Source organism: Anomaloglossus baeobatrachus, chromosome 11 (genome assembly GCF_048569485.1).
Source record: "Anomaloglossus baeobatrachus isolate aAnoBae1 chromosome 11, aAnoBae1.hap1, whole genome shotgun sequence".
Classification (NCBI taxonomy): Eukaryota; Metazoa; Chordata; class Amphibia; order Anura; family Aromobatidae; genus Anomaloglossus; species Anomaloglossus baeobatrachus.
The window spans coordinates 188241833-188261974 of NC_134363.1; positions in this window are offsets into that span (position 1 = coordinate 188241833).

Consider the following 20142-nt stretch of genomic DNA (forward strand, 5'->3'; position numbering starts at 1 on the left):
GGCCCCTCATGTAGGGCACAGGCCGCGCTCGGGATAACCGCATTTACTTTCCATGTCCAACAGAAATTATGGTGAACACAGCGGATAAATGATTGAGGGGACAATCGACACTTTATGCATAATCCTCATTCCTTTCTTATAGAGGTTTGTGGCTTTAAACATCAATTCCCATCTAAAAACAATTATATCCCCTCAAAAAGTGGAGTAATTTTGCAAATCTTTTTCTCCTCAGCGTTGGACAGACCGAGCTATCTGATGTCATAGCCTCCTGTAATCCATGACATTCTCCTGGATACAGACAGCGATTCAGCCACATCATCTTATATTACCGTAGTTTTTGGAATATAAGGCCCTGTGTGCCTTTTCTTAAGAAAATTCCACAGTTTCTAAAAGATTAAAAAAAAACGCATCAAAAAGCACCCGAAAACTGCATGCAGTTCTACCGCGGTTTGCCTCAAATTTTCCACGGGTTGTTCCCTGCAGTTTTTTACCATTATCTATGGCAAAAACTGCAGGTACCTGCGGAAAAGAAGTGACATGCACATTAAGTTCACAGCGGAAATTCCGCAGCAAAACCCGCAGGGGCAAACAAACACAGAGTGCGCAAAGCATTTTTTAATCCCCATTAGGTTTTGCTGGAGAATGACTGCAGCAATGTTATAAACATTTTCTGCAGCATTCCTTCAGCGAAATCCGTGGCAATTCCACAGTAAAATCCACAGCGTGCGCACAGGGCCTTAGACGCTCCCAAAAAATGTAGAGAAAAGTGAGGGGTGCGTCTTATAATCTGAATGTAGCTTATTGGGGTGGTGGAGAGGGGTCACAAGAGGCCGGGGGAATGCTGCGGCGGCTGTGCAGGGGATGGTGCAGCTGGGCTGGTGCTGCAGAGGCTGTGCAGAGTCTGCGGCTGCTGATGCGGCTGTGCGGGGTCTCCAGCATCTGTGCGGGGTCTCTGTTTACTGGTGCGGTTGTGCGGTGTCTGTGGCGACTGGTGCAGTGTCTACGGCAGCTGCGCAGGGTCTGCGGCTGCTGCTGTGGCTGTGCGGGGTCTCCAGCACCTGTGCGGGGTCTCTGTTGACTGGTGCAGTTGTGCGGTGTCTGCGGTGACTGGTGCGGTGTCTACGGCAGCTGCGCGGGGTCCGCGGTGGCTGGTGCGGCTGTGCGGCGTCTCCAGCGGCTACTGCTGGGGCGGCTGGGCGGGGTCTGCGGTGGCTGGTGCGGGGTCTCCAGCGGCTAGTGCTGGGGTGGCTGTGCGGGGTCTCCGGCGGCTGGACTGGCACTGCGGAGCGGGCGGTGAGGACTTTAAATAATGCCGCCCGGAGTCGGCGTGTGCGCAGATGGCGCTCTCGGTTCAAGCTCTCATCTGCGCACACACCGCCTCCAGCCCACCGATCTCCCAGCAGCGGACTTAAGGAAAATGGCGCCCGGAGGTGGCGCTTGTGCAGATGAGATCTAGGCTTGACATTGAGCCTAGAGCTCAATCTGCGCAGAGTCTGGGTGCCATTTCTTTGAAGCCCTCACCGCACACAGCCGCCACTGCAGCTGCACCAGCCTGAGCCCCAGCACCGGCACAGCTGCCCGAGCCCCAGCCTCTGCCGCAGCCCCTGCACAGGCTACAGTTTCTGGGACACCCACCGCCGCTCCCTCCTGTGACTCTGCTCCACCATCGCTGCTGTCCCCACTGATAAGACAACACCGGATTGAAAAACGGACCCCATTTTTTTCAGCTTTTTGTGCTCTGAATTTGAGGTGCGTCTTTAAACTGAAAAATACGGTATATCATTATATATCAATGATTATAAGCGATGGATTTACTCCAACATTGAGAGTAACCATTGTAAATATGACAAGATGCCGTCATCTCACAATATTCACAAAAAATACACAACGGCTTTAAAAAAAAAACAAAAAGAAAAAAAAGAGGGAACAGGGCCACAAATTCAGTTATTTACACCAAAATCTGGGGTGACCTCTGGCCGTAATCATTGGTGAACAGATAAAATCTGCGGTCATGTGTGCAGCATAAGTCTGCACGGCAGGTTGCTTTCAACTCATTTTTTTCTGCAGATTTTGTAAATTCTCATCCACTTTGTATTGGATTTCTTATCCACGGCAGCATTTGGAAAGGGTGAAACGTGTGGAAAGTGGACACTGAAATCTGCAGCATTACGCACCCAGGCAGGTTCTGCAATGAGATTTCTGCAGTGGATTCAGCTCACAGGGACATATCGTTTCTGAGTCTTCAGTTCGTGGTTTCTATATTTGCATTTAAAAAATCCTGGACACGGAAACTTTTGCTAAAGTTTTTTATTCTTCATTCACAGAAAATCCCTGCGAATTGCACGTGTAGTCACAGGTAACTGGATACTTGATAATTGTTTCATTCACACGGACACAAAGGCTTGATTTGTTTTTTAATAAGGGGGATCATTTCATATTGAGCATTAATGTGCTCTGATCCCCCCCATCAGCCCCGCGTCTACAGAACACAATAATCCCAGTAATTAGAGACGCATAATCACAGATCCGCCCCCGACTATTTCCATTTTAACCAGCTGCGGTCGTTGAATCTTAAGACGTTTTACGGATGTAAATCTCCGAACGTTATTTATCAGATTTCTTTGTGCAAATAATTGTTTTGCTTAATATGATTATTCCGGGCACTTAACATTCGCAGCTTTATCCGGCAATCGTCTTGATGTTTGGTGTGCGATGCTCTGCCACAAAGTGATTTTTAATCATTCGCTTATAACTTACATATAGATAAAGGAGAATTCATACAATATCGATGTAAAGATCTCCATGAAAAGTCTCCACAGCTCAGTCAATGTCTGAAGTGGAAGCCCGGCTGCGGGACACCCAGGCACAGCGGGGATCAGGAGGGTTTGGCATATTTAGCTTCTCTCCTAGGTCAGGTATGGCGCACTTTCAGAAACAGGACGTATTCCCAGTTTGTTCCTAGGCCCTCGGAGATCGGTATTTTAATACTTATAATAGACAAACTGCTATTAGGACAGTACCTCCTCCAGATATTGGGTCTTCTTATGCTCCAGTCACATCCACAGCCGCGTCCACAATTCTCCAGGTTACAGGTAGTGACAGATGCCAGTGCTGAGCCCCTATGGTCCTGTGAGATTTCCAGGAAAGCCCCTGTTGGGTGAATAATGTTGCACTGATTTTAGTGACGGCTCTGCTCATGTTGTAAGTCCATGATCATACATTGAGCAGTCAGTAGAGAATTGCTGTGGAAGAGAGCGTGCAACAGGGTCTTACCCGGTAGGGATATGGGATATAAAGGGATCACGGTGCACTCACCTTTTCAGGTTGTGCAAGTCACAACCCCTATGTAGCACGTTCAGTCATGGTATCAGCCGCAGCCCCGAGGTGTATAAGATGTAGTAAGACGTAAGTAGAAATCGGGTATAGATCATCTTGATTGTTCCTTTGATGTCCTGAGGAAGGAGACGCATGTCTCTGAAACGCGTAGACCTGTACGAACAATAAAGAGATTCTATTAATACACCATTGAGTATCAGCGCGGTATATACCCGATTTCTACTTACGTCTTACTACATGGATTTGAGCAGTCAGTGGCATAGGAATCAGAGGCAGCAGGCTTGATGGTTATATTGGTGTTACAGGAGGCAGCATGCGAGGTGGTTACAGTCGTCTCTCATAGACGGCCGGCACTGTAGACAGTCTCCGCTCACAAGCTCGGAGGACTCGTGGCTTACTACACGCTCACTCCTGCTGCCTTTGGCAATAACAATACCACTTTGCCCTTGGGGTGATCAGATGGCCACAGCTTGGTTGACACACAGAATACCGATACCCTCTGGCCACGGTTTTGTACACATCTTGGATACCATTCTTCTGCATGGCTGCGGATTTTACGTGGCCTATTTTCAATGCAGTCTGGTCAATGCAAACATCTACTGCCCGAATTCACTGGACTCAGCAAACCTCAAATTCCTAAATGGCTATTTCTCTGCTGGAGCATTCCTTACCTCTGATACGCCACTTTGGCGATATAAGGTAATTTAAAAGCTATTCCCCCCATGTAATTAGTGAGCTTCCTTGAGGCGTGTCTGTGCCTCACTATGTACACTGTTTGGGGATATAGAGGGGGGGTTAGTACCTGCCCCTCCATAGAGCCAGACTCAGCCCAGGGTTGTACTTTATGGCCATGTAATGCTGTGTGCAACACATACTTGTCTTGTCCACCGATATCCTGCCTCAGGGTATAAGTCTGCATCAGACAGTTCCAAAACACTATATCCATTTATACATTGTACACAGAGAACTGTGCAAATGTTTTAGGTAGCTATGGAAAAATGCAACACAATAAGAAAGCGTCCTCAGTATTTGCTGACCACCCGTCGGCTGTCTTCAGTGGTCAGTGACCGCCCGTCACCGCCATCACCTCTTCTCGGTCACTTGTACACAGGTTCTGGAGCAGCTCGGCAGGAGATTGTTCCAAACATCTTGGAGGACTGACCCCAGATCTTCTGTGCATGAGGCTTGTACAGATCCTTCTGCCTCTGGATCGCAGACAGACTGGATGATGTGAGATCAGGACTCTTCATTCTTATTGACATCGGCTGAAAGTTGGGGGTCATCCAGCTGCAGAATAAATTTGGAACCAATCAGATGTCTTTCTGATGGTATCACATGATGGGTAAGTATCTCCCTGGATTTCTCAGCATTGAGGTCACCATTACCTCTACCGTCCTTGAGCAGCACATATTCAAACCCTGGTAGACACCTGGCTGATGCGGTATAACTACCTGGTGTCTTGCTGCTGCGTTCGGTCTCACCATAGTGAATGACCTGTGACATGAAACTGTTTTGCACAACCTGACCTTTGTAACAAAGTTTGGCGGTAACTTACCAAGATTTAAGCCTCGTACACGGCTATTTCGGTGAACACAGTGATGCCAACAATGAAGACATAATAGTGGCTCGGTGATGTCTACAGTGCAGTATGGCAGGGCTTGGTGATGTCTACAGTCAAATATGGCAGGGGTTGGTGATGTCTACAATCAAATATGGCAGGGGTCGGTGATGTCTACAGTGAAGAATGGCAGGGGTCGGTGATGTCTACAGTGAAGCATGGCAGGGGTCGGTGATGTCTACAGTGCAGTATGGCAGGGATCGGTGATGTCTACAATCAAATATGGCAGGGGTCGGTGATGTCTACAGTGCAGCATGGCAGGGGTCGGTGAGGTCCATAGTGAAGCATGGCAGGGGCTGGTGAGGTCCATAGTGAAGCATGGCAGAGGTCGATGAGGTCCATAGTGAAGCATGGCAGGGGTCTTTGAGATCCTTAGTGAAGATGGCAGGGGTCAGTGAGGTCCATAGTGAAGATGGCAGGGGTCTGTAAGGTCCATAGTGAAGATGGCAGGGGTCGGTGAGGTCCAGTCCATAGTGAAGCATGGCAGGGGTCCGGTGAGGTCCATAGTGAAGATGGCAGGGGTCTTTGAGGTCCTTAGTGAAGATGGCAGGGGTCTTTGAGGTCCTTAGTGAAGATGGCAGGGGTCAGTGAGGTCCATAGTGATGATGGCAGGGGTCTGTAAGGTCCATAGTGAAGATGGCAGGGGTCGGTGAGGTCCATAGTGAAGATGGCAGGGGTCGGTGAGGTCCATAGTGAAGATGGCAGGGGTCTTTGAGGTCCTTAGTGAAGATGGCAGGGGTCAGTGAGGTCCATAGTGAAGATGGCAGGGGTCTGTAAGGTCCATAGTGAAGATGGCAGGGGTCGGTGAGGTCCATAGTGAAGCATGGCAGGGGTCGGTGAGGTCCATAGTGCAGATGGCAGGGGTCGGTGAGGTCCATAGTGAAGATGGCAGGGGTCGGTGAGGTCCATAGTGAAGATGGCAGGGGTCGGTGAGGTCCATAGTGAAGATGGCAGGGGTCGGTGAGGTCCATAGTGAAGATGGCAGGGGTCGGTGAGGTCCATAGTGAAGATGGCAGGGGTCGGTGAGGTCCATAGTGAAGATGGCAGGGGTCGGTGAGGTCCATAGTGAAGATGGCAGGGGTCGGTGAGGTCCATAGTGAAGATGGCAGGGGTCGGTGAGGTCCATAGTGAAGATGGCAGGGGTCGGTGAGGTCCATAGTGAAGATGGCAGGGGTCGGTGAGGTCTACAGTGCAGCATGGCAGGGGTCGGTGATGTCTACAGTGAAGCATGGCAGGGGTCGGTGAGGTAGATAGTGAAGATGGCAGGGGCTGGTGAGGTCCATAGTGAAGCATGGCAGGGGTCGATGAGGTCCATAGTGAAGATGGCAGGGGTCTTTGAGGTCCTTAGTGAAGATGGCAGGGATCAGTGAGGTCCATAGTGAAGATGGCAGGGGTCGGTGAGGTCCATAGTGAAGCATGGCAGGGGTCGGTGAGGTCCATAGTGAAGATGGCAGGGGTCGGTGAGGTCCATAGTGAAGATGGCAGGGGTCGGTGAGGTCCATAGTGAAGATGGCAGGGGTCGGGGAGGTCCATAGTGAAGATGGCAGGGGTCGGGGAGGTCCATAGTGAAGCATGGCAGGGGTCGGTGAGGTCCATAGTGAAGATGGCAGGGGTCGGGGAGGTCCATAGTGAAGATGGCAGGGGTCGGTGAGGTCCATAGTGAAGATGGCAGGGGTCGGTGAGGTCCATAGTGAAGATGGCAGGGGTCGGTGAGGTCTACAGTGCAGCATGGCAGGGGTCGGTGAGGTCCATAGTGAAGATGGCAGGGGTCGGTGAGGTCTACAGTGCAGCATGGCAGGGGTCGGTGAGGTCCATAGTGAAGATGGCAGGGGTCGGTGATGTCTACAGTGCAGCATGGCAGGGGTCGGTGAGGTCCATAGTGAAGATGGCAGGGGTCGGTGATGTCTACAGAGCAGCATGGCAGGGGTCGGTGATGTCTACAGTGCAGCATGGCAGGGGTCGGTGATGTCTACAGTGCAGCATGGCAGGGGTCGGTGAGGTCCATAGTGAAGATGGCAGGGGTCGGTCATGTCTACAGTGCAGCATGGCAGGGGTCGGTGAGGTCTATAGTGAAGATGGCAGGGGTCGGTGATGTCTACAGTGCAGCATGGCAGAGGGGTCGGTGAGGTCTACAGTGCAGCATGGTAGGGGTCGGTGATGTCTACAGTGCAGCATGGCAGGGGTCGGTGAGGTCCATTGTGAAGATGGCAGGGGTCGGTGATGTCTACAGTGCAGCATGGCAGGGGTCAGTGAGATCTACAGTGAAGCATGGCAGGGGTCGGTTAGGTCTACAGTGCAGCATGGCAGGGGTGGGTGAGATCTACAGTGAAGCATGGCAGGGGTCGGTTAGGTCTACAGTGCAGCATGGCAGGGGTCGGTGAGGTCTACAGTGCAGCATGGCAGGGTCGGTGAGGTCTACAGTGCAGCATGGCAGGGGTGGGTGAGGTCTACAGTGCAGCATGGCAGGGGTTGGTGAGGTCCATAGTGAAGATGGCAGGGGTCGGTGATGTCTACAGTGAAGCATGGCAGGGGTCAGTGAGGTCCATAGTGAAGATGGCAGGGGTCGGTGAGGTCCATAGTGAAGATGGCAGGGGTCGGTGAGGTCCATAGTGAAGATGGCAGGGGTCGGTGAGGTCCATAGTGAAGATGGCAGGGGTCGGTGAGGTCCATAGTGAAGATGGCAGGGGTCGGTGAGGTCCATAGTGAAGATGGCAGGGGTCGGTGAGGTCTACAGTGCAGCATGGCAGGGGTCGGTGATGTCTACAGTGAAGCATGGCAGGGGTCGGTGAGGTAGATAGTGAAGATGGCAGGGGCTGGTGAGGTCCATAGTGAAGCATGGCAGGGGTCGATGAGGTCCATAGTGAAGATGGCAGGGGTCTTTGAGGTCCTTAGTGAAGATGGCAGGGATCAGTGAGGTCCATAGTGAAGATGGCAGGGGTCGGTGAGGTCCATAGTGAAGCATGGCAGGGGTCGGTGAGGTCCATAGTGAAGATGGCAGGGGTCGGTGAGGTCCATAGTGAAGATGGCAGGGGTCGGTGAGGTCCATAGTGAAGATGGCAGGGGTCGGGGAGGTCCATAGTGAAGATGGCAGGGGTCGGGGAGGTCCATAGTGAAGCATGGCAGGGGTCGGTGAGGTCCATAGTGAAGATGGCAGGGGTCGGGGAGGTCCATAGTGAAGATGGCAGGGGTCGGTGAGGTCCATAGTGAAGATGGCAGGGGTCGGTGAGGTCCATAGTGAAGATGGCAGGGGTCGGTGAGGTCTACAGTGCAGCATGGCAGGGGTCGGTGAGGTCCATAGTGAAGATGGCAGGGGTCGGTGAGGTCTACAGTGCAGCATGGCAGGGGTCGGTGAGGTCCATAGTGAAGATGGCAGGGGTCGGTGATGTCTACAGTGCAGCATGGCAGGGGTCGGTGAGGTCCATAGTGAAGATGGCAGGGGTCGGTGATGTCTACAGAGCAGCATGGCAGGGGTCGGTGATGTCTACAGTGCAGCATGGCAGGGGTCGGTGATGTCTACAGTGCAGCATGGCAGGGGTCGGTGAGGTCCATAGTGAAGATGGCAGGGGTCGGTCATGTCTACAGTGCAGCATGGCAGGGGTCGGTGAGGTCTATAGTGAAGATGGCAGGGGTCGGTGATGTCTACAGTGCAGCATGGCAGAGGGGTCGGTGAGGTCTACAGTGCAGCATGGTAGGGGTCGGTGATGTCTACAGTGCAGCATGGCAGGGGTCGGTGAGGTCCATTGTGAAGATGGCAGGGGTCGGTGATGTCTACAGTGCAGCATGGCAGGGGTCAGTGAGATCTACAGTGAAGCATGGCAGGGGTCGGTTAGGTCTACAGTGCAGCATGGCAGGGGTGGGTGAGATCTACAGTGAAGCATGGCAGGGGTCGGTTAGGTCTACAGTGCAGCATGGCAGGGGTCGGTGAGGTCTACAGTGCAGCATGGCAGGGTCGGTGAGGTCTACAGTGCAGCATGGCAGGGGTGGGTGAGGTCTACAGTGCAGCATGGCAGGGGTTGGTGAGGTCCATAGTGAAGATGGCAGGGGTCGGTGATGTCTACAGTGAAGCATGGCAGGGGTCAGTGAGGTCCATAGTGAAGATGGCAGGGGTCGGTGAGGTCCATAGTGAAGATGGCAGGGGTCGGTGAGGTCCATAGTGAAGATGGCAGGGGTCGGTTATGTCTACAGTGCAGCATGGCAGGGGTCAGTGAGGTCCATAGTGAAGATGGCAGGGGTCGGTGAGGTCCATAGTGAAGATGGCAGGGGTCGGTGAGGTCCATAGTGAAGATGGCAGGGGTCGGTGAGGTCCATAGTGAAGATGGCAGGGGTCGGTGAGGTCCATAGTGAAGATGGTAGGGGTCGGTGAGGTCCATAGTGAAGATGGCAGGGGTCGGTGAGGTCCATAGTGAAGATGGCAGGGGTCGGTGATGTCTACAGTGCAGCATGGCAGGGGTCGGTGAGGTCCATAGTGAAGATGGCAGGGGTCGGTGAGGTCTACAGTGCAGCATGGCAGGGGTCGGTGAGGTCTACAGTGCAGCATGGCAGGGGTCGGTGATGTCTACAGTGCAGTATGGCAGGGATCGGTGATGTCTACAATCAAATATGGCAGGGGTCGGTGATGTCTACAGTGCAGCATGGCAGGGGCTGGTGAGGTCCATAGTGAAGCATGGCAGAGGTCGATGAGGTCCATAGTGAAGCATGGCAGGGGTCTTTGAGGTCCTTAGTGAAGATGGCAGGGGTCAGTGAGGTCCATAGTGAAGATGGCAGGGGTCTGTAAGGTCCATAGTGAAGATGGCAGGGGTCGGTGAGGTCCAGTCCATAGTGAAGCATGTCAGGGGTCCGGTGAGGTCCATAGTGAAGATGGCAGGGGTCTTTGAGGTCCTTAGTGAAGATGGCAGGGGTCTTTGAGGTCCTTAGTGAAGATGGCAGGGGTCAGTGAGGTCCATAGTGAAGATGGCAGGGGTCTGTAAGGTCCATAGTGAAGATGGCAGGGGTCGGTGAGGTCCATAGTGAAGCATGGCAGGGGTCGGTGAGGTCCATAGTGCAGATGGCAGGGGTCGGTGAGGTCCATAGTGAAGATGGCAGGGGTCGGTGAGGTCCATAGTGAAGATGGCAGGGGTCGGTGAGGTCCATAGTGAAGATGGCAGGGGTCGGTGAGGTCCATAGTGAAGATGGCAGGGGTCGGTGAGGTCCATAGTGAAGATGGCAGGGGTCGGTGAGGTCCATAGTGAAGATGGCAGGGGTCGGTGAGGTCCATAGTGAAGATGGCAGGGGTCGGTGAGGTCCATAGTGAAGATGGCAGGGGTCGGTGAGGTCCATAGTGAAGATGGCAGGGGTCGGTGAGGTCCATAGTGAAGATGGCAGGGGTCGGTGAGGTCCATAGTGAAGATGGCAGGGGTCGGTGAGGTCCATAGTGAAGATGGCAGGGGTCGGTGAGGTCCATAGTGAAGATGGCAGGGGTCGGTGAGGTCTACAGTGCAGCATGGCAGGGGTCGGTGATGTCTACAGTGCAGCATGGCAGAGGGGTCGGTGAGGTCTACAGTGCAGCATGGTAGGGGTCGGTGATGTCTACAGTGCAGCATGGCAGGGGTCGGTGAGGTCCATTGTGAAGATGGCAGGGGTCGGTGATGTCTACAGTGCAGCATGGCAGGGGTCAGTGAGATCTACAGTGAAGCATGGCAGGGGTCGGTTAGGTCTACAGTGCAGCATGGCAGGGGTGGGTGAGATCTACAGTGAAGCATGGCAGGGGTCGGTTAGGTCTACAGTGCAGCATGGCAGGGGTCGGTGAGGTCTACAGTGCAGCATGGCAGGGTCGGTGAGGTCTACAGTGCAGCATGGCAGGGGTGGGTGAGGTCTACAGTGCAGCATGGCAGGGGTTGGTGAGGTCCATAGTGAAGATGGCAGGGGTCGGTGATGTCTACAGTGAAGCATGGCAGGGGTCAGTGAGGTCCATAGTGAAGATGGTAGGGGTCGGTGAGGTCCATAGTGAAGATGGCAGGGGTCGGTGATGTTTACAGTGCAGCATGGCAGGGGTCAGTGAGGTCCATAGTGAAGATGGCAGGGGTCGGTGAGGTCCATAGTGAAGATGGCAGGGGTCGGTGAGGTCCATAGTGAAGATGGTAGGGGTCGGTGAGGTCCATAGTGAAGATGGCAGGGGTCGGTGAGGTCCATAGTGAAGATGGCAGGGGTCGGTGATGTCTACAGTGCAGCATGGCAGGGGTCGGTGAGGTGCATAGTGAAGATGGCAGGGGTCGGTGATGTCTACAGTGCAGCATGGCAGGGGTCGGTGAGGTCCATAGTGAAGATGGCAGGGGTCGGTGAGGTCTACAGTGCAGCATGGCAGGGGTCGGTGAGGTCTACAGTGCAGCATGGCAGGGGTCGGTGAGGTCCATAGTGAAGATGGCAGGGGTCGGTGAGGTCTACAGTGCAGCATGGCAGGGGTCGGTGCTGCTCTGCGGCTGCTTTGCTTTTTCTGGCACTGGAAATCTGCAGCGTATAGAGAGCAAAATGAAATCAATAAAGAAGCAGATCTTAGGAGAAAATGTCAGAAAATGCCAATCAGACGCCTCCGTGAAGGTGTTACATGATGGATAAGTGTCTGCCAGGATTTGACATCATTAATCCTGACCAAATCCCCAACTCAATCTATTTAAATACAGCCACAAACCTGCCGGACCCTCCGCCGCAGTCCCCTGCTCCTGCAGACCCTCATTATTGTGCCGATCTCCGCTCCTTCAGCAAACAAACTGCTTCTGATACAGGCGAATATTTCACTCGTCAGTTCAGAGACCTGAGAACAATAAAACATGGACACAACGAAATAAATAAGTCCAAATGTTACTCTCTTATAAGTTGGTATAAATATTGGAGTGATAGCAGTCAGTGGGGAGAATGGCGGTGTGGCAGCAGTCACTGGGGTGAGAGGCGGTGTGGCAGCAGTCAGTGGGGTGAGAGGCGGTGTGGCAGCAGTCAGTGGGGTGAGAGGCGGTGTGGCAGCAGTCAGTGGGGTGAGAGGCGGTGTGGCAGCAGTCAGTGGGGTGAGAGGCGGTGTGGCAGCAGTCAGTGGGGTGAGAGGCGGTGTGGCAGCAGTCAGTGGGGTGAGAGGCGGTGTGGCAGCAGTCAGTGGGGTGAGAGGCGGTGTGGCAGCAGTCAGTAGGGTGAATGGCGGTGTGGCAGCAGTCAGTGGGGTGAATGGCGGTGTGGCAGCAGTCAGTAGGGTGAATAGCGGTGTGGCAGCTGTCAGTAGGGTGAATGGCGGTGTGGCAGCAGTCAGTAGGGTGAATGGCGGTGTGGCAGCAGTCAGTAGGGTGAATGGCGGTGTGGCAGCAGTCAGTAGGGTGAATGGCGGTGTGGCAGCTGTCAGTAGGGTGAATGGCGGTGTGGCAGCAGTCAGTAGGTTGAATGGCGGTGTGGCAGCTGTCAGTAGGGTGAATGGCGGTGTGGCAGCAGTCAGTAGGGTGAATGGCGGTGTGGCAGCAGTCAGTGGGGTGAATGGCGGTGTGGCAGCAGTCAGTAGGGTGAATGGTGGTGTGGCAGCAGTCAGTAGGGAGAATGGCGGTGTGGCAGCAGTCAGTAGGGTGAATGGCGGTGTGGCAGCAGTCAGTAGGGTGAATGGCGGTGTGGCAGCTGTCAGTGGGGTGAATGGCGGTGTGGCAGCAGTCAGTAGGGAGAATGGCGGTGTGGCAGCAGTCAGTAGGGTGAATGGCGGTGTGGCAGCAGTCAGTGGGGTGAATGGCGGTGTGCCAGCAGTCAGTAGGGTGAATGGCGGTGTGGCAGCAGTCAGTGGGGTGAATGGCAGTGTGGCAGCAGTCAGTAGGGTGAATGGCGGTGTGGCAGCAGTCAGTAGGGTGAATGGCGGTGTGGCAGCAGTCAGTGGGGTGAATGGCGGTGTGGCAGCAGTCAGTGGGGTGAATGGCGGTGTGGCAGCAGTCAGTAGGGTGAATGGCAGTGTGGCAGCAGTCAGTAGGGTGAATGGCGGTGTGGCAGCAGTCAGTAGGGAGAATGGCGGTGTGGCAGCAGTCAGTGGGGTGAATGGCAGTGTGGCAGCAGTCAGTAGGGTGAATGGCGGTGTGGCAGCAGTCAGTAGGGAGAATGGCGGTGTGGCAGCAGTCAGTAGGGTGAATGGCGGTGTGGCAGCAGTCAGTGGGGTGAATGGCGGTGTGGCAGCAGTCAGTAGGGAGAATGGCGGTGTGGCAGCAGTCAGTAGGGAGAATGGCGGTGTGGCAGCAGTCAGTGGGGTGAATGGCGGTGTGGCAGCAGTCAGTAGGGTGAATGGCGGTGTGGCAGCAGTCAGTAGGGTGAATGGCGATGTGGCAGCAGTCAGTGGGGTGAATGGCGGTGTGGCAGCAGTCAGTAGGGTGAATGGCGGTGTGGCAGCAGTCAGTAGGGTGAATGGCGGTGTGGCAGCAGTCAGTTATATGATGTATTGCATCATCATATATTGCAATACACTGGAAACACCAGTCCCAGTCCAGGGTATAACTTTTGCACTTGGCATCACCAGCCCTGCGCTGCGCCACTGGTGAAGATGATTTACTCATTACACACGGTGATAGGGAAAACATTGGCAGAGACCGGAGATGTCCTGGTAAGAAGGGGCCATGATTTTTCTAGCCGTCTGTATCGGCCAGCTGGTGCCAGCCCTGTCAGGATATTCCTGCTCACACCAGTGCTCCCATAGGGGCTGCTGGGTATATAGATGAGCTCTATATTCATTTACTCCTTCCAACATCATTAATCAACTCTCCAATGAAATGAGCCCCAGAGACCATGTGAATCTCCCCTCTGTTTAAAGTCTGCTTTAATTACAATCTCACCGGGAGGGCGCACTCGGCACACGCGGCCTCCAACTCTGCAATTGTCCTGCCTGAAAAGTGGACAAGGCGAGCCCTCGGGGCCCGGGGCCGTGACCTGCTTGCTGTCACGAAGGCGGCTTGACCTCGCGGTGCGTCCACTTGACTTAACAAAGACATGTGGCATTTCAAGTCTGAAAATTATCAAAAAGGGAAAGCGATATTGGACATGTATGATGCGTGTGACCCGCAGGGATATCGATCGCCTCTGCATAATTGTATCTGCTTGTGTTTTCTACCATTGATTCCTTTTTAAAGAACTTTCTGCTCTTGACATTTTCATCTCAGATGAGCAGAGACAGACGTCTGTATCATCCTGTCATGTCTCATTTATTTCTAAAGGTTTTGGTGGATTTTTTTTTGTGAATGGTAGATCCCCTGAAATAAAAAATATTCAATAAAGTCACCTAATGTCCTCTTCAGAGGCAGGACCTCCGTCCTCCTGTACCTCTCTGTGCCTTGTATTGTTTATGATTATTGTACTTGTCCCTATTATGTACACCCCTTTCACATGTAAAGCGCCATGGAATAAATGGTGCTATAATAATATTTGTGAGGATGACTAGGAGGTCATTGGGCGTAGATAAATCTGTCATTCCCATTTCCTTACAGGGCCCTAATACAGTCTGGATGGTGGTCGCCTGAGCCAAGTAATATCATACATCGATGTTGTGATGATAGTCAGTATAGACAGAAGAGTAGTCAGGAAAGCCGGGGTCTGGTAACGGGAGGACATGTATGATCACAGGGAGTAAACAGAGGCATAGTCAGGTCACAATCCGAGGGTCAGAATTCCAGGAGGGCACGTAATAGGTTCAGGGAGAAAACAGAGGTGTGGTCAGGTAACGGTTTGAGGTCAAAAGGCAGGAGGTCACAACAGGAACAGGGAGCGGGGAGAGAAAAGTCAAAAAACAGTCCGGAGTCTGCAAGCAAAGATGAGAACACTAGCAGAGACGCAAGCCAATAGCACAACTTCAGAACCAGAAAATATAACTGGCAAGGTTCTGGGCGAGCATGCTCAGTAAAGAAGCAGAGCAATTACCAGGAAGGTGGAACACATGAGCAATCAGCACCTCCCAGGACCAACATGGAATCCTGCGCTGTCAATCAAGCCTAAAACTCAGTCGCTCAATGAAGGGCAGCAGAGCATCTCCTAAGGCAAGATGCTCTACACAGAGGAATCGTGTCACTGCCAGGTCTGTAGTCCATGAAAGCACAGCAGAGCATCTCCTAGTCTGCAAGATGCTCTGCACAGAGGAATTGTGCCAGATGTGTTGTGTATGGATGATGTAACACCTGACACTTTTATTCTCCAGGAGATACGCCGCCACCAAAACTTTTTGCTCATGACTTTTCTTGATTTCGACACGAACGCTCAGTTGAGCCAAATATTTATATACTGTATAAGAGAAAATCGGGAGACAGAGCTAAAGATCCAGAAGTTACTGCACGGGTATAGCTGGCCTAAAGGGGAATTGTACTTTCAAAAAACTTTGCAGAAATCAATAGTTCAGGGGAATATAAGAAACTTTGTAACATCTTATTAGAGAATTCACCTTCCTCTTATAAAGACACTTGTTCCTTGCCCCCTGAACTCATCAACCACTATGAAAAAACCCAGCTCAAATCCATCTAGCTGAGACCAGACGGATGGCCGGATCACTGAGGGGTCAGGTTACACCTCCTATTCTACTCAATGGAGAGAAAACAAGCAGAGGAGACACGGAAAGATTGTGCTGAACTCTCTCACAAGCACTGGATTCACGTCTACACTGCTCAGTACGGCCGTGTAGTTATTATCTGTCATTATTTGCTAAAAAAATGAATGAAGATCAGGAATCCTTCTTGTCTGTGGGGGATGGGTATGGCAGAGGTGATAGCAGCTCGTCTCTTCTGCCAACTCAGAGTAACCTGCAAATTAAGACTTACAAGCCTCCGGAGGGAGCCTGGTAAAGATGCAGGACACAAGTCATGTAATGGCCAGAAAAAGTGTTATTCCTCATGTGTACACAGGACCGTTACCTGAACGCACAATATCTTCGTATACCCACGTCACTTACTTGCCATGTCGCCTTCTTCACTGCAGTTTTGTCATTCTGTTTATGAGCCGCACAGATCAGGATGAGCAGAGCTGCAGTACTGGGTATATCCAGACAGGGCGGCGCTCTCGTGCCTAGATAGTGGAACAGTAAAAACAAACACATAATTAAGTTATGACAGGTCTGTTCCAATGTTCACCTTGTTACTGTGTTGATAACGCGGGTTGTCGGGAGTCCTGGAAGAAATGTTGACAATTTTGTTGGATAGCTTCATGTTAGACAAAATTTCTTATAACCACAAACAATTAGAATTGATCCAATATGTCATTACGATTATCTGAGGAGGATGGCAATCGATAACAGTCATTCTGCAAGTCTAGAAGATTCTGTAATCCGGGAGATTATCCCGACCACCTCTTGGAATCTTCTGAGTGATAATGTTACGTGTGCCGGGCTTTAGCGCAGCCGTTATATCCTGTACTCACTGCCTGGTACACGTGTATTTGGGGTGACGAGTTGGGGTCTATTACTAGATGCTGCACATAATATCTGCTGTGATGTGAACTTCTTATATTTCACATTATACCAGAAAATATAAGCAAAGCTCTGACCCAAATTATTCCAACAACCCCATTTACAAGGTTTCCGTGGGTATTATGGAGTGATATGGCACACGCTATATCTACAGAATATATAGCCTTCAATGGGAGTGACTGTGCGGAGAGGCTTCTCTGCGCGGTCAGTACAGGGACAGTCCCGTCCGGTCTCATACTCCGCGGGGTTTCCAGCGCTGCCCCAGGGCGGGGATGTCGGCAGCGCGTGTATACAGACCCCTGACGTCTACAGCTGGGGGCACTATCGTTACCAGGCAGAGAAGAGGGAACAGAAACCTGGCAGGAATCAACAAAGATGTGCTACTTAGATGCGTTGTGCCAAGAATATGTTATGCCCTATGGATAGGATTGGGAATAACATTGACTGCGGGGGTCCGACCTCAATGACTGAAGCATTTTGCCTCTGCTGTATTCATTCTCTATGGCACTGTTGGAAATTGCAGAGCACTTTGTGACAGTTCCATAGACAATGAATGGAGCAGAGGTTTGCATATTCATCCTCCATTCAGATACGGCTCTACAAACCCTGATTTCTCGGATCAGTGGGGGTCTTAGAGGTCGACCCCAAGGCGATTAATACATCATCCCCTATACTATCAACAGAGGATCCATCACTTCTTACAACCAATTTGACGTCTCAGAGACAGATCATAAGTTATGAGTGGTGGGGGTCCGAGGGCCGAGTGCCCCAATGATTGATAGCATGACGGAGCAGAACCCCTTGGCTGAGTGCTGCTCTCCACGGTCACTCAGGACTGGTTTCCTAGAAAGTCTAAGGCATCTCCAGGGTCTCAGCTGAATGTTTCCTTTATTTTAATGCACAGTGGGGGTCTCAGGACCCAAATCCCCATCGATAAAAACTTGTGTCTCTATGACCTATCAAATCTTCATAGAAATTACACCAAGAATGTAATTTACCCTTTACCGATAGGACAGGGGATGACATATTGAACTCAGTGGGGTTGACCCCTTGGACCCCCATTGACCCAAAGAGCAGGACTCCAAAAACCTTGTCCGAGTGAAGCCGAGGTGAAGCAAGCACCACTCCATTCTTTCTCTATGGGACTGCTGGATTGTTTTTGTGATCAGCACCCCGACCCCAACAATCAAAACTTCCGATGCGTCTCTTTGGCTCGTCAAAGGTTTTTTCAAATGCCAGCTACATTAATGTATCCATAGCCCTTCAGCGGCGTTTCCTCCCGACCCCCCGGTACATGCACAATCGCTCATGGAGGGAAGGTTATCTCCCTGAGAATAAAGTGACTGGGCATTATAATTCAATATATCCCGAATATTTATCCCCAGACACCAGCTGTATGGGAGCGTGAGGCCCTATACACATCAATCCCTGCACAAGTAAAGCGTTCTCCCATATATCGTGTGTGGCCCCGGATTATTCCAGGGACTCAGCTTCATCAAACTCCACTCAAAACTGGGAGAAAACAATTTGAAAACTTTTGTGCAACAGAGAGATGTGCAAAAATGTCTGTACTTTTACCATTTCCCGCCAGTTTGAAGCAGCGCCGGCATAATGCGTGAAGCTGGGGAGGAGTCGGGGTTTGGCTACGCCTGCCCACCAAATTCACGGAAATGCCAGCGTATTCTTACAACAGAAATGCTACTCCAGTCCCTGACAGCAGTAACCTTTATACCGAGACACCGCCGCAGAGAGGTGCGCAATATTCAATAAATGGCGCGTCTCTATGAATCCGGCATATCGTACTCCAGCGAGCCCCCCACTAACACTGCTGTACAGATATCAGTCTCTATGAATCCGGCATATCATACTCCAGCGAGCCCCCCACTAACACTGCTGTACAGAACGTCAGTCTCTATGAATTCTGCATATCGTACTCCAGCGAGCCCCCCACTAACACTGCTGCACAGAACGTCAGTCTCTATGAATCCGGCATATTGTACTCCAGCGAGCCCCCCACTAACACTGCTGCACAGAACGTCAGTCTCTATGAATCCGGCATATTGTACTCCAGCGAGCCCCCCACTAACACTGCTGTACAGAACGTCAGTCTCTATGAATCCGGCATATCATACTCCAGCGAGCCCCCCACTAACACTGCTGTACAGAACGTCAGTCTCTATGAATCCGGCATATCGTACTCCAGCGAGCCCCCCACTAACACTGCTGCACAGAACGTCAGTCTCTATGAATCCGGCATATTGAATTCCAGCGAGCCCCCCACTAACACTGCTGCACAGAACGTCAGTCTCTATGAATCCGGCATATCATACTCCAGCGAGCCCCCCACTAACACTGCTGTACAGAACGTCACTCTATGAATCCGGCATATTGTACTCCAGCGAGCCCCCCACTAACACTGCTGCACAGAACGTCAGTCTCTATGAATCCGGCATATTGTACTCCAGCGAGCCCCCCACTAACACTGCTGCACAGAACGTCAGTCTCTATGAATCCGGCATATCATACTCCAGCGAGCCCCCCACTAACACTGCTGTACAGAACGTCACTCTCTATGAATCCGGCATATTGTACTCCAGCGAGCCCCCCACTAACACTGCTGTACAGAACGTCAGTCTCTATGAATCCGGCATATCGTACTCCAGCGAGCCCCCCACTAACACTGCTGTACAGAACGTCAGTCTCTATGAATCCGGCATATTGTACTCCAGCGAGCCCCCCACTAACACTGCTGTACAGAACGTCACTCTCTATGAATCCGGCATATTGTACTCCAGCGAGCCCCCCACTAACACTGCTGCACAGAACGTCAGTCTCTATGAATCCGGCATATTGTACTCCAGCGAGCCCCCCACTAACACTGCTGCACAGAACGTCAGTCTCTATGAATCCGGCATATCATACTCCAGCGAGCCCCCCACTAACACTGCTGTACAGAACGTCAGTCTCTATGAATCCGGCATATTGTACTCCAGCGAGCCCCCCACTAACACTGCTGCACAGAACGTCACTCTCTATGAATCCGGCATATTGTACTCCAGCGAGCCCCCCACTAACACTGCTGTACAGAACGTCACTCTCTATGAATCCGGCATATTGTACTCCAGCGAGCCCCCCACTAACACTGCTGCACAGAACGTCACTCTCTATGAATCCGGCATATTGTACTCCAGCGAGCCCCCCACTAACACTGCTGTACAGAACGTCACTCTCTATGAATCCGGCATATTGTACTCCAGCGAGCCCCCCACTAACACTGCTGTACAGAACGTCAGTCTCTATGAATCCGGCATATCATACTCCAGCGAGCCCCCCACTAACACTGCTGTACAGAACGTCAGTCTCTATGAATCCGGCATATTGTACTCCAGCGAGCCCCCCACTAACACTGCTGCACAGAACGTCAGTCTCTATGAATCCGGCATATCATACTCCAGCGAGCCCCACACTAACACTGCTGTACAGAACGTCAGTCTCTATGAATCCGGCATATCGTACTCCAGCGAGCCCCCCCACTAACACTGCTGTACAGAACGTCAGTCTCTATGAATTCAGCATATTGTACTCCAGCGAGCCCCCCACTAACACTGCTGTACAGAACGTCAGTCTCTATGAATTTGGCATATCGTACTCCAGCGAGCCCCCCACTAACACTGCTGCACAGAACGTCAGTCTCTATGAATCCGGCATATTGTACTCCAGCGAGCCCCCCACTAACACTGCTGCACAGAACGTCAGTCTCTATGAA